The following is a 12,911-nucleotide window of genomic DNA, read 5'->3' on the forward strand; positions in this document are numbered from 1 at the left end:
GGGGGTGGAACCCTCGTGGGACAGTGTGGTCTCAGGACCCTCGGGGTCACAGAAAGACCAGGGGTGCCTGAGTGCGGCAGAGCTCCCAGGTATCAGAGCGGGGAAGCCGGCTGCAGAGACGGAGCCGAGGCGTGGGCTCTCAGCTCGGGGTTGCCATAAACCGTGATCCGCGGCACAGAAGGGCCACTGCTCCTCCAGCAGGGACCCAACAAGCGGCAGATCCGGGGAGACTCACCTTCCTCCCCCAGGGAGGAGCGGTGCGGGAGCACACCACAGGGATCTGCTGGGTTTGGAGACTCCACATGGGGTCGGGTGCCAGAGATAGAAACGCTCGGTCACAGACCAGGTGAGCACGGAGTGTGGCCGGAGACCGGGGAGATGGGAGTGATTGACTGCTTTTCTCTGGGGGCGCACTGAGGAGCGGGGCCCCGAGTTCTCCGCTCCTCTGGACGGAGATTGTGAGGCCGCCATTTTCACTCTCCTCCTCCAAAGCTGTACGGAAAGCTTGCAGGGAACAAAAGCTTCTGAAAGCAAACCCGAGCAGATTACTTAGCCCGGACCAGGCAAGAGCAGGCAATTCTGCCTCCGGCAAAGACATTTGGGAACCACGGCAACAGGCTCCTCCCGCAGAAGATGAGCGAGAACAGCCAGCCAAGACCAAGTTTACCGATCAATGAGAACGGCAGAACTCCAGCGCTAGGGGAATACTGCACATAGAATTCATGGCTTTTTTCCCATGATTCTTTAGTCTTTCAAAGTTAATTTTTTTTTAACTGTCTTTTTTTTTTTTTGACTTTTTCTTTTTCCCTTTTTCAACCAACATCTTATCAATCCCTTTTTTAAAAAACATTTTTATTTTTCATTTTTAGAGTCATATTCTATCCCTTCATAGTAGTTACCCTTTTTTTGGCATAAATATATAAGTTGTTCTCTCTTTAAAATTTTGAGATATAGTTTCTTCTAACAGATCAAAATATACCCTAAATCTCTACTGTATGGCTTTGTTCTAGTCTCCTGCCTGATCACATTCCTTCTTTTTTTTTCTTTTTTTTTTAATCCTCTTCTTCCTTTTTTCAAACAACTTCTTATCAATTCCTTTTATAAAATTTTTTATAATTTTCATCTTTACAGTCATATTCCATCCCTTCATCATATCAACCCTTATTTTGTACATATATAAGTTTTTCTTTCTTTAAAATTTTGGGAGGCACTTTCTTCTAACAGACCAAAATACACCCAAAATCTAGTGTGGGGCACTGATCTATGCACCAGCCTGATCATATTTGATCATATTCTGTCTTTTTTTTGTTTTGTTCTGTTTTTGTTTGTTTTTATCTTTTTCTTTTTCTTTTTTCTTTCTTTCCCTTTCTTTTCCCCTGGCTTCAGGTCTTTTCTGATTTGTTTAGAGTATATTTTCTGGGGACATTGTTACCCTGTTAGCATTTTGTTCTCTCATTCATCTATTCTCCTCTGGACAAAATGACAAGATGGAAAAAATCACCTCAACAAAAAGAACAAGAGGTAGTACCGACTGCCAGGGACCTACTCAATACGGACATTAGCACAATGTCAGACCTAGAGTTCAGAATGATGATTTTAAAGATACTAGCTGGGCTTTAAAAAAGCATGGAAGTTATTAGAGAAACCCTTTCTGGAGAAATAAAAGAACTAAAATCTAACCAAGTCGAAATCAAAAAGGCTATTAATGAGGTGCAATAAAAAATGGGGGCACTAACTGCTAGGATAAATGAGGCAGAAGAGAGAATCAGTGATATAGAAGACCAGATGATGGAAAATAAAGAAGCTGAGAAAAAGAGAGATAAACAACTACTGGATCACGAGGGCAGAATTCAAGAGATAAGCGATACCATAAGACGAAAGAACATTAGAATAATTGGGATCCCAGAAGAAGAAGAAAGAGAGAGGGGGGCAGAAGGTATATTAGAGCAAATTGTAGCAGAGAACTTCCCTAATTTGGGGAAGGAAACAGGCATCAAAATCCAGGAGGCACAGAGAACCCCCCTCAAAATCAATAAAAATAGGTCAACACCCTGACATCTAATAGTAAAACTTACGAGTCTCAGAGACAAAGAGAAAATCCTGAAAGCCGCTCGGGAGAAAAGATAAGTAACCCACAATGGTAGAAACATTAGATTGTCAACAGACCTATCCACAGAGACCTGGCAGGCCAGAAAGGACTGGCAGGATATATTCAGAGCACTAAACGAGAAAAATATGCAGCCAAGAATACTATATCCAGCTAGGCTGTCATTGAAAATAGAAGGAGAGACAGAAAGCTTCCAGGACAAACAAAAACTAAAGGAATTTGCAAACACAAAACCAGCCCTACAAGAAATATTGAAAGGGGTCCTCTAAGCAAAGAGAGAGCCTAAAAGCAACATAGACCAGAAAGGAACACAGACAATATACAGTAACAGTCACCTTACAGGCAATACAATGGCACTAAATTCCTATCTTTCAATAGTTACCCTGAATGTAAATGGGCTAAATGCCCCAATCAAAAGACACAGGCTATCAGATTGGATTAAAAAACAAGACCCATCAATATGCTGTCTGCAAGAGACTCATTTTAGACCTAAAGATACCCCCACATTGAAAGTGAGGGGGTGGAAAACTATTTACCATGCTAATGGACACCAAAAGAAAGCTGGGGTGGCAATCCTTATATCAGACAAATTAGATTTTAAACCAAAGACTGTAATAAGAGATGAAGAAGGACACTATATGCTACTTAAAGGGTCTATCCAACAAGAAGATCTAACAATTGTAAATATCTATGCCCCTAACATGGGAGCAGCCAATTATATAAACCAATTAATAACAAAAGCAAAGAAACACATTGACAACAATACAATAATAGTGGGGGACTTCAACACCCCCCTCACTGAAATGGACAGATCATCTAAGCAAAAGATCAACAAGGAAATAAAGACTTTAAATGACACACTGGACCAAATGGACTTCACAGACATATTCAGAACATTCCATCCCAAAGCAACGGATACACATTCTTCTCTAGTGCCCATGGAACATTCTCCAGAATCGATCACATCCTAAGTCACAAATCAGGTCTCAACCGGTACCAAAAGATTGGGATCATTCCCTGCCTATTTTCAGACCACAATGCTTTGAAACTAGAACTCAATCACAAGAGGAAAGTCGGAAAGAACTCAAATACATGGAGGCTAAAGAGCTTCCTACTAAAGAATGAATGGGTCAAGCAGGAAATTAAAGAAGAATTTAAAAAATTCATAGAAACCAATGAAAATGAAAACACAACTGTTCAAAACCTTTGGGATGCAGCAAAGGCAGTCCTAAGAGGAAAGTATATAGCAATACAAGCCTTTCTTAAGAAACAAGAAAGGTCTCAAGTACACAACCTAACCCTACATCTAAAGGAGCTAGAGAAAAAACAGCAAATAAAGCCTAAACCCAGCAGGAGAAGAGAAATAATAAAGGTCAGAGCACAAATCAATGAAATAGAAACCAAAAGAACAGTAGAACAATGAAACTAGGAGCTGGTTCTTTGAAAGAATTAACAAGATCGATAAACCCCTGGCCAGACTTATCAAAAGAAAAGAGAAATGACCCAAATCAACAAAATCATGAATGAAAGAGGAGAGATCACAACCAACACCAAAGAAATACAAACAATTATAAGAACATATTATGAGCAACTCTATGCCAGCAAATTAGACAACCTGGAAGAAATGGATGCATTCCTAGAGATGTATCAACTACCAAAACTGAACCAGGAAGAAAGAGAAAACTTGAACAGACCTATAACCACTAAGGAAATTGAAGCAGTCATCAAAAATCTCCCAACAAACAAAAGCCCAGGGCCAGATAGCTTCCCAGGGGAATTCTACCAAACATTTAAAGAAGAATTAATACCTATTCTTGTGAAACTGTTCCAAAAAATAGAAATGGAAGGAAAGCTTCCAAACTCGTTTTATGAGGCCACCATTACCTTGATCCCAAAAGCAGACAAAGACCCCATCAAAAAGGAGAATTACAGACCAATATCCTTGATGAACACGGATGCAAAAATTCTCACCAAAATACTAGCCAATAGGATCCAACAGTACATTAAAAGGATTATTCACCATGACCAAGTGGGATTTATCCCTGGGCTGCAAGGTTGGTTCAACATCCGCAAATCAATCAACATGATACAATACATTAACAAAAGAAAGAACAAGAATCATGATCCTCTCAATAGATGCAGAAAAAGCATTTGACAAAGTACAGCATCCTTTCTTGATCAAAACTCTTCAGAGTATAGGCATAGAGGGTACACACCTCAATATCATAAAAGCCATCTATGAAAAACCTACAGCGAATATCATTCTCAATGGGGAAAAACTGAGAGCTTTCTCCCTAAGGTCAGGAACGTGGCAGGGATGTCCACTATCACCACTACTATTCAACATAGTATTAGAAGTCTTAGCCACAGCAATCAGACAACAAAAAGAAATAAAAGGCATACGAATCAGCAAAGAAGAAGTCAAACTCTCACTCTTTGCAGATAATATGATACTTTATGTGGAGAACCCAAAAGACTCCACCCCAAAACTGCTAGAACTCATACAGGAATTCAGTCAAGTGGCAGGATATAAAATCAATGCACAGAAATCAGTGGCATTCTTATACACCAACAACAAGACAGAAGAAAGAGAAATGAAGGAGTTGATCCCATTTACAATTGCACCCAAAACCATAAGATACCTAGGAATAAATCTAACCAAAGAGGCAAAGGATCTGTACTCAGAAAACTAGAAAATACTCATGAAAGAAATTGAGGAAGATACAAAGAAATGGAAAAACGTTCCATGCTCATGGATTGGAAGAACAAATATTGTGAAGATGTCAATGTTACCTAGAGCAATCTACACATTCAAAGCAATCCCATCAAAATACCATCCACTTTTTTCAAAGAAATGGAACAAATAATCCTAAAATTTGTATGAAACCAGAAAAGACCCCAAATAGCCAGAGGAATGTTGAAAAAGAAAAGCAAAGCTGGCAGCATCACAATTCCGGACTCCAAGCTCTATTACAAAGCTGTCATCATCAAGACAGTATGATACTGGCACAAAAACAGACACATAGATCAATGGAACAGAATAGAGAGCCCAGAAATGGACCCTCAACTCTATGGTCAATTAATCTTTGACAAAGACAGTCTCTTCAACAAATGGTGTTGGGAAAATTGGACAGCCACATGCAGAAGAATGAAACTGGACCATTTCCTTACACCACACACAAAAACAGACTCCAAATGGTTGAAAGACCTCAATGTGAGACAGGAGTCCATCAAAATCCTAAAGGAGAACACAGGCAGCAACCTTTTTGACCTCAGCCGCAGCAACTTCTTCCTAGAAACATCGCCAAAGGCAAGGGAAGCAAGGGAAAAAATGAACTATTGGGACTTCATCAAGATAAAAAGCTTTTGCATAGCAAAAGAAACAGTCAACAAAACCAAAAGACAACCGACAGAATGGGAGAAGATATTTGCAAATGACATATCAGATAAAGGGCTACTTTCCAAAATCTATAAAGAACTTATCAAACTCAACACCCAAAGAACAAAGAATCCAATCAAGAAACAGGCAAAAGACATGAACAGACATTTTTCCAAAGAAGACATCCAAATGGCCAAAAGACACATGAAAAAGTGCTCAATATCGCTCGGCATCAAGGAAATCCAAATCAAAACCTCAATGAGATACCATCTCACACCAGTCAGAATGGCTAAAATTAACAAGTCAGGAAAGGACAGATGTCAGCGGGGATGCGGAGAAAGGGGAACCCTCCTACACTGTTGGTGGGAATGCAAGCTGGTGCAACCACTCTGGAAAACAGTATGGAGGTTCCTCAAAAAGTTGAAAATAGAGCTGCCATACGATCCAGCAATTGCACTACTGGGTATTTACCCCAAAGATACAAATGTAGGGATCCGAAGGGGTACGTGCACCCCGATGTTTATAGCAGCAATGTCCACAATAGCCAAACTGTGGAAAGAGCCAAGATGTCCATCAATAGATGAATGGATAAAGAAGATGTGGTATATATATACAATGGAATATTATGCAGGCATCAAAAGGAATGAGATCTTGCCATTTGCAACGATGTGGATGGAACTGGAGGGTGGTATGCTGAGCGAAATAAGTCAATCAGAGAAAGACATGTATCATATGATTTAAGAATTAAGGAATTCTTAATCTCAGGAAACAAACTGAGGGTTGCTGGAGTGGGGGGTGGGGTGGGAGGGATGGGGTGGCTGGGTGATAAACATTGGGGAGGGTATGTGCTATGGTGAGCGCTGTGAATTGTGCAAGACTGTTGAATCACAGATCTGTACCTCTGAAACAAATAACGCAATATATGTTAAGAAAAAAAAAAGAAGATAGCAGGAGGGGAAGAATGAAGAGGGGGAAATCGGAGGGGGAGACAAACCATGAGAGACGATGGACTCTGAAAAACAAACTGAGGGTTCTAGAAGGGAGGGGGGTGGGAGGATAGGTTAGCCTGGTGATGGGTATTAAAGAGGGCACGTTCTGCATGGAGCACTGGGTGTTATGAACAAACAATGAATCATGGAACACTACATCAAAAACTAATGATGTAATGTATGGTGATTAACATAACAATAAAAAATTTTAAAAAATTATTTTGTCCTTATTAGAAAGAATTCAATGAAAGATTCTGCTGGGAGAGAGAGAAGAGAGAAAGGACATATATATTATAGATAATAATATTCTCCACTTTATTTTCAACAATGTAGAGACACTTCTTTATAATATTATATAGAAGATATTTCTAAGTTTGGAGAGAGGTTGCTTTCTAAAATATGCCTTAAAGATCTGAGGGCTTGTGAGCATGTTTAATTTTTACTTTATTTTTAAATATTCACTTTGATATGATATTCATTTTTCCATGCCTCTTGATTTACTCCAAGGAATTTAGCCCCCAAATCACTGTATTATTTTTATGGTTGTTTAAACAGAATATGAAATTAAATGCTTGAAAATACTTACAGTAGCTGAATTTATCACTGACTTTCAAGTGTTTATAAGTATAATCAGAATAGAAGACTAAAATAAAGGTGTTAAATTTGCACTGTATAAACATTTTCTTATACATACATATTCAAACCTTTGCCTATGAAAAAACAAAAGTGCACTTATTAAATACTTCCTCTTGAGTATAATCTGTTACTGATACTCTTGCATAATAATTCCTCACAATAGATACTTCACATCTTCTGGAAATTTATTTGTTTCTATCTTAAATATTTTATAGTCAAAGTCCAAGATCTTAAAACATTCCTTTTTTTATGTGTGAAAATGTTTATGGCTCCAGCTATTCCAATAAGATTTTAAAGTTTTGATGCAAATATACCATTGGGAATAGCAGACAACACTATAAAAAACAATGAAATCTCAATATTCCATAGCAGCAATTTTTCATCAAGTGTTCTATACAAGGAAGGGATAGTAGATAAGCAAAAACAATTAACTTTTGAAGGTTTTCAGTTATTGAACAACTTAAAAGCAAATAGAGTAATTGTTATTTAACATTAACAATCATGAATTCTCCTTCTCTCATTTAGTGTGGTGACATTTCAAACTTTTAGGACATATTTTTAATTTTTGGTGTTTGGTCACGCATGTCTTTCATGGTCATTGACAAGTATAAATAAGCCTTTGAAGTAATGAAATATTTTGCTATAGGAATAACAGTGATATAACTTCAGAATAACTTAACTCCCTTGAACCAGAAGGTCAAACATTTTACATTTAATCCTTTAAATTGAGTTTTATGCCATGTATTCAGATTTTGACAAGGTCTTATAGTGCAAGTTTCTATATACTCCATGTGAATATTGAAACAAACTTTTGTTTGTTTGTTTGTTTTTTTAAAGATCCCATCCATTTATTCATGAGAGACAGAGAGAGAGAGAGGCAGAGGCAGAGGGAGAAGCAGGATCCCCGCGGAGCAGGGAGCCTGATGCAGGACGTGATCCCAGGACCCTGGAATCATGACCTGAGCCCAAGGCAGGCGCCTAACCAACTGAGCCACCCAGGCGTCCCAATATTGAATACTTTTGGATGTTGCTGGAGACTACAGAATGTTCACTAGGATTATGTTCAACGGGGGAAATAACAAATATCCCATATTAGCGGGTTAATTAATCACCAGAAGTATTTATGTGATATTTAAAGACAGATTTCAGTTTGTAAGGAAGATTCTTCATGCAAGGTTTATTAAGTGCTACCTTCAAATATTTTTTTATTAAAGATTTTTATTTATTTATTTGAGAGAGAGAGAGAGAGAAAGCACAAGCAGGGGGAGGGGCAGAAGGAAAAGCAGGGAACCCGATGCGGGGCTCGATCCCAGGACCCTGAGATCATGACCTGAGCCAAAGGCAGACGCTTAACTAACTGAGCCACCCAGGCGCCTCCTACCTTCAAATATTATGATAAAATCTGTGAAATGAATCACAACAAATTTCTACTGTGCTATTGCCATAGGCCAAACTCATCGCTAGACATTGAGTGTACAACAGTGGGTTTGGCATTTGAAATCTCTGCCTTCACACTGCTGAAATATACGAGATGTTCAAAGATTTGGAATATGATCAGGGGTAAAGTAATTAGATGGCTACTTTATAAATTTAATTTTAAAGTGTATAAAACAATGCAAATGAATTTAAACTGGTGGGTTGCTTTTACACAACCATTCTAGGGTAAATTTTGTAAGACCTATATAAAATACTAAATAATGAATTGAAATAGGGTTTGAAATAATTGAAATAGGGTTTACTATTTGAATAATACTCAACTCAAAACTTTGTTTGAGCCTATGATTTTAGATTTTAAAAAAGTATGTAGCATTAACTATTCAAGTTTTTATTTTGGCATACTTCCACCAGGGGGCACTACCCACATTTAATGTAAAAATAAAACCCTGTGTAAGTTGTAAATGTGCCTGTCTGTAGGACAAATATTTATCTCCAAATAATTTATTTGTTAGTATAAAAATTAAACTTTTGAGTGGAAATGCAATGTTCTATTCCAACATATTTACCTCTATAATTTAGGCAGGCCATTAGGTTAAAAAATGCCCTTTATGAAATCAGCATTTAGAATGCTTCACAATCAACAACTAAAATTCATATTATTATGCCAACGGGAACTAATTAATTATCTTTTGAATATTACAGCAAATAATTTGCTTAATTGAAATTAGTGGATTAAGTAATTGTTAATGTAACAATCATAAATGCTAATTCAAATGGTTCAAATAATTTAGAGATTTTTTTTTAAAAGATTTTATTTATTTATTTGACAAAGAGAGAGAGTTAGTGAGAGCAGGAACACAAGCGGGGGATTGGGAGAGGGAGAAGCAGGCTTCCCGCCGAGCAGGGAGCCCGATGCGGGGCTCGATCCCAGGACCCTGGGATCATGACCTGAGCCAAAGGCAGATGCTTAACGACTGAGCCACCCAGGCGCCCCTAATTTAGAGATTTTATTGAGATAGAATATAATGAAAAATAAACTATTTTTCTGCAGTCTTTCATGAGGCCCTAGATTCTGCTAGTTCCATTAGTATATCAAAATTCTGATACATTTTATTGTAAGTTATTTGTGTGATTACAGGAACTAAATACTTTCTCACCATTAAGATATGAATTAAGTGTTAGTATCTATAGCTCCTAGAATTAAAAATATTTCCTACGTTTAAAAAAGTTGATTTTTGGTTTGCATTGGTTTTCTATTTTTCTATCTATAAGAAAAAATGTGTTATTATGTTTTTTTGGAACAACCTAACTGAAACATTAGTTTATTTATTAGTCTTATTTAAAATAGAGATTATTATTTTTGTGGTTTTAATAAAAGATTATCAAGATGTACTACAAAAGTAACACAAATAACAGCAGATACTCACTGTCTAAAGTGCAGGTAATTGCATTGCTTGAAAGATTCATCTTGAGATAGTAAGTAGGAAAGCAGAAGTCTACAGTTTAGATCAAGAGAAAGCATGCTCACAGTGTTAATCTCTTAAACACTTAAAAGCCTCTATCACTTTTAAATGACAAATCCTTTATAGGGTCCTCTGTAAATCACCAGGCTGATAACCCTTTTGATTTCTTAATCTTTGTAACATTGCTGTAACTGTAGGTATGAGATTAAAATGGCCTTGCAAGTTTCAAAATTTAATCAATCAAAAAAACAAGGGCTTATTGAGCATCTGGAAGACTCCCAGATAATTCCACTATGATAGAATTTGAACGTTAAACTCCTCCCAGTCAAACCCTATTCTCCCATTCCTGTTTTGTATCAAATTTTCAACTTTCCTTTTAAAAGATGTAAAAACGAAAACAAAAACAAAAAACCCACTTGCTTATTCAAACGAGCAGTTGTAATTAATTTTAGTGGGATGTAAATGTATGTTTATTTCATATATTTTACATGGACAAGAACAGGGTAGGAGAAAGAAGGTGGAATATGGCAATAAATTACTGTAAGTGTAGGTTAGTGATTTCAGAGTGCATTTTCTGTTTATTCATATGTTCCACATTTTTGAAAGTTCATTGTGTAACAAGTCCTATGCCATGCACTGGAGATACAAAGGAAAATAAGACAGTGTGTGCCTATCTCTTGGAGGAGTGTTAGCAAAAGATTTAGGGGGGAGAGAGGCTATGATGAGTTCACTTCTTTGAAAGCGGACGGTCCAAAAAATAAATGTGTCTTTCAGTGGAATGCTATGCATTGTCTACATAGAGCATACCATTTAGCTGTAGGAGTCTACCCTGGGTATTATCTTGAGCTATTTTGCGACTCTAAATCAGTGGTCATTTGTTGACATGCAGATTTTGTCCTCTTTGGTAGAGCTCCAAATGACTTCTTACCCCCCAATTCTCCCTTACCCTCATCCACATAGCAAAACTGGTTTTGCCTCTATTTGCACATTTATTTCAATATATCTTTGTGCTCTTTATAATTTTTTAAAAACTTTTATGAACTGGTATAATATATATAATGTCTGCCAGTTCTGGTTCCCTCATGAATGAAATAAAATCTTGAGCACAGATTCATTTTTCTATCTGTATGAGAGTCACAATTTTGTCTCATTTTTGAAAATTGTCTTTTAACATGATACATACTTGGATTGGATATGAGAGTTCGGCTCTCTGAAGTTTGCTGGTAGAAGGTACCTGAATTCATGGGAGCAGATGCAATCTCCCAGAGAAAGTGGATTTAGAAGGGAAAAAAGGGATGAATAAAGAGTCTTGAGGAAGGCTACAATTTAAGAAACAAGCTTTTGGAAGTATTCCCTTATATCAAACTTTTTTTTTCCATTTAAATTCTATTAAATGTAATTTTTACTTCTCAATTCAGATGAAGACTTCCAGAGTAGGAACACATAGCATACGTTGTTAGAGAAATTTAGAATGCCAGATATTAAAAGCTCAATTTGCAAACCAGGGCACATCCAGGACAGCGGTTTTCAACCCTGACTGTCAACCTTGGAATTATATGTGAGATTTTAAAAGGCTGATGCCTTGATTCCATCCCAGGAGATTTTGATTTAGCTGATTCAGGGTGGGGCCTGGGATGTTTATTGTAAAGTTTTCCCAGTAGCATACTGCCATGGTTGATAAACATTGATCTAGAAAGGTAGGGTAAGGATGCTAAGGATAATGAGGAAGTGATAGTGAGGAATGCTTTAGGGAGGTATGGAGAGCGGGATGGAAAAAGTTAGTCTACAAGAAAGATAATTCAAAGGAAATAGAGCTGTTTTATTTTATTTTATTTTTAAAAATTTTATTTATTTATTTGAGAGAGTGTGTGGGCGGGCATATTGGGGGGGGGAAGGGGCAGAGGGAGAAGCAGACTCCCTGCTGAGCAGGGAGCCCAATGGAGGTGAGGCTCTATCCCAGGACCCTGAGATCATGACCTGAGCCCAAGTCAGACGCTTAACGAACTGAGCCACCCAGGCACCCCAAAATGTAGCTGTTTAAAATGTTTGAAGGGTTGTCAGGCAATGTCCTATTTTGCTCTGTAAAAATAGAAAAAGGATATTAAATAGAGATAGTTTAGGCTTACACTAAAAGAGAAACTTCAAAAAATTTAAAATGTATTAAAATAGTATAGACTGCTTTGCAAAATAGCTAAGTCAACACGTAGGCATTCAGGGATGTCTAGCATAGTTCTTTCTCTGACACAATATTGTAAATGTGTCTAAATCAGTCATCTTTTCAAAAACAAAGATCGACTATCCTTAATGTCGCTGTGAAAGAAACTTGAAAAGTCCCATTGAATATATTCACTATCTGGGGGATTCAATACATAACTCATGTCCTCTATCCCAATCCTGATAAATCTAGGGCTATCAGCGTCCGTTTCTCAAGGTCAAGATAAGGTCATCCTTATAACACACCAGTATCTCAGTCAGACTCGGGTCACTGGTTTGAATAAGGACTCTAGGGAAGTGGGGCAGCGTAGAATGCCCCTGAGCAGAACATCCAGAAAATTTCAAAAGCACAGAAGTTATGTTGGGCTCATAACTTATGGCAAAGAGATATCCGTGTAGCTTTTTTGTTCTGTGGGAATCTATAGCAAGAAAACAAAAAAGACAGAGAATTTAAGAATAGCCTGCAGCACATCAAAAAACATGGACTACCTTGACAAATCTGTGGGGGCAGGGAGGTGTGGCCATGCGTGAATCTTGGAACAAAAACTCTATAGAGACAACAGTAAGGATCTCATCTGCTATTAATATGTTCCTAAGTGCACGGAGTGGAAAGCCTTTTCGGTATTCGGGAAAGTCTCTGCAGTCACACGTGCCGCTCAACTCCTAATCGCTGTCAGTTGTGCCTC

Source organism: Phoca vitulina, unplaced genomic scaffold (genome assembly GCF_004348235.1).
Source record: "Phoca vitulina isolate PV1807 unplaced genomic scaffold, GSC_HSeal_1.0 scaffold11, whole genome shotgun sequence".
NCBI classification, from domain to species: domain Eukaryota; kingdom Metazoa; phylum Chordata; class Mammalia; order Carnivora; family Phocidae; genus Phoca; species Phoca vitulina.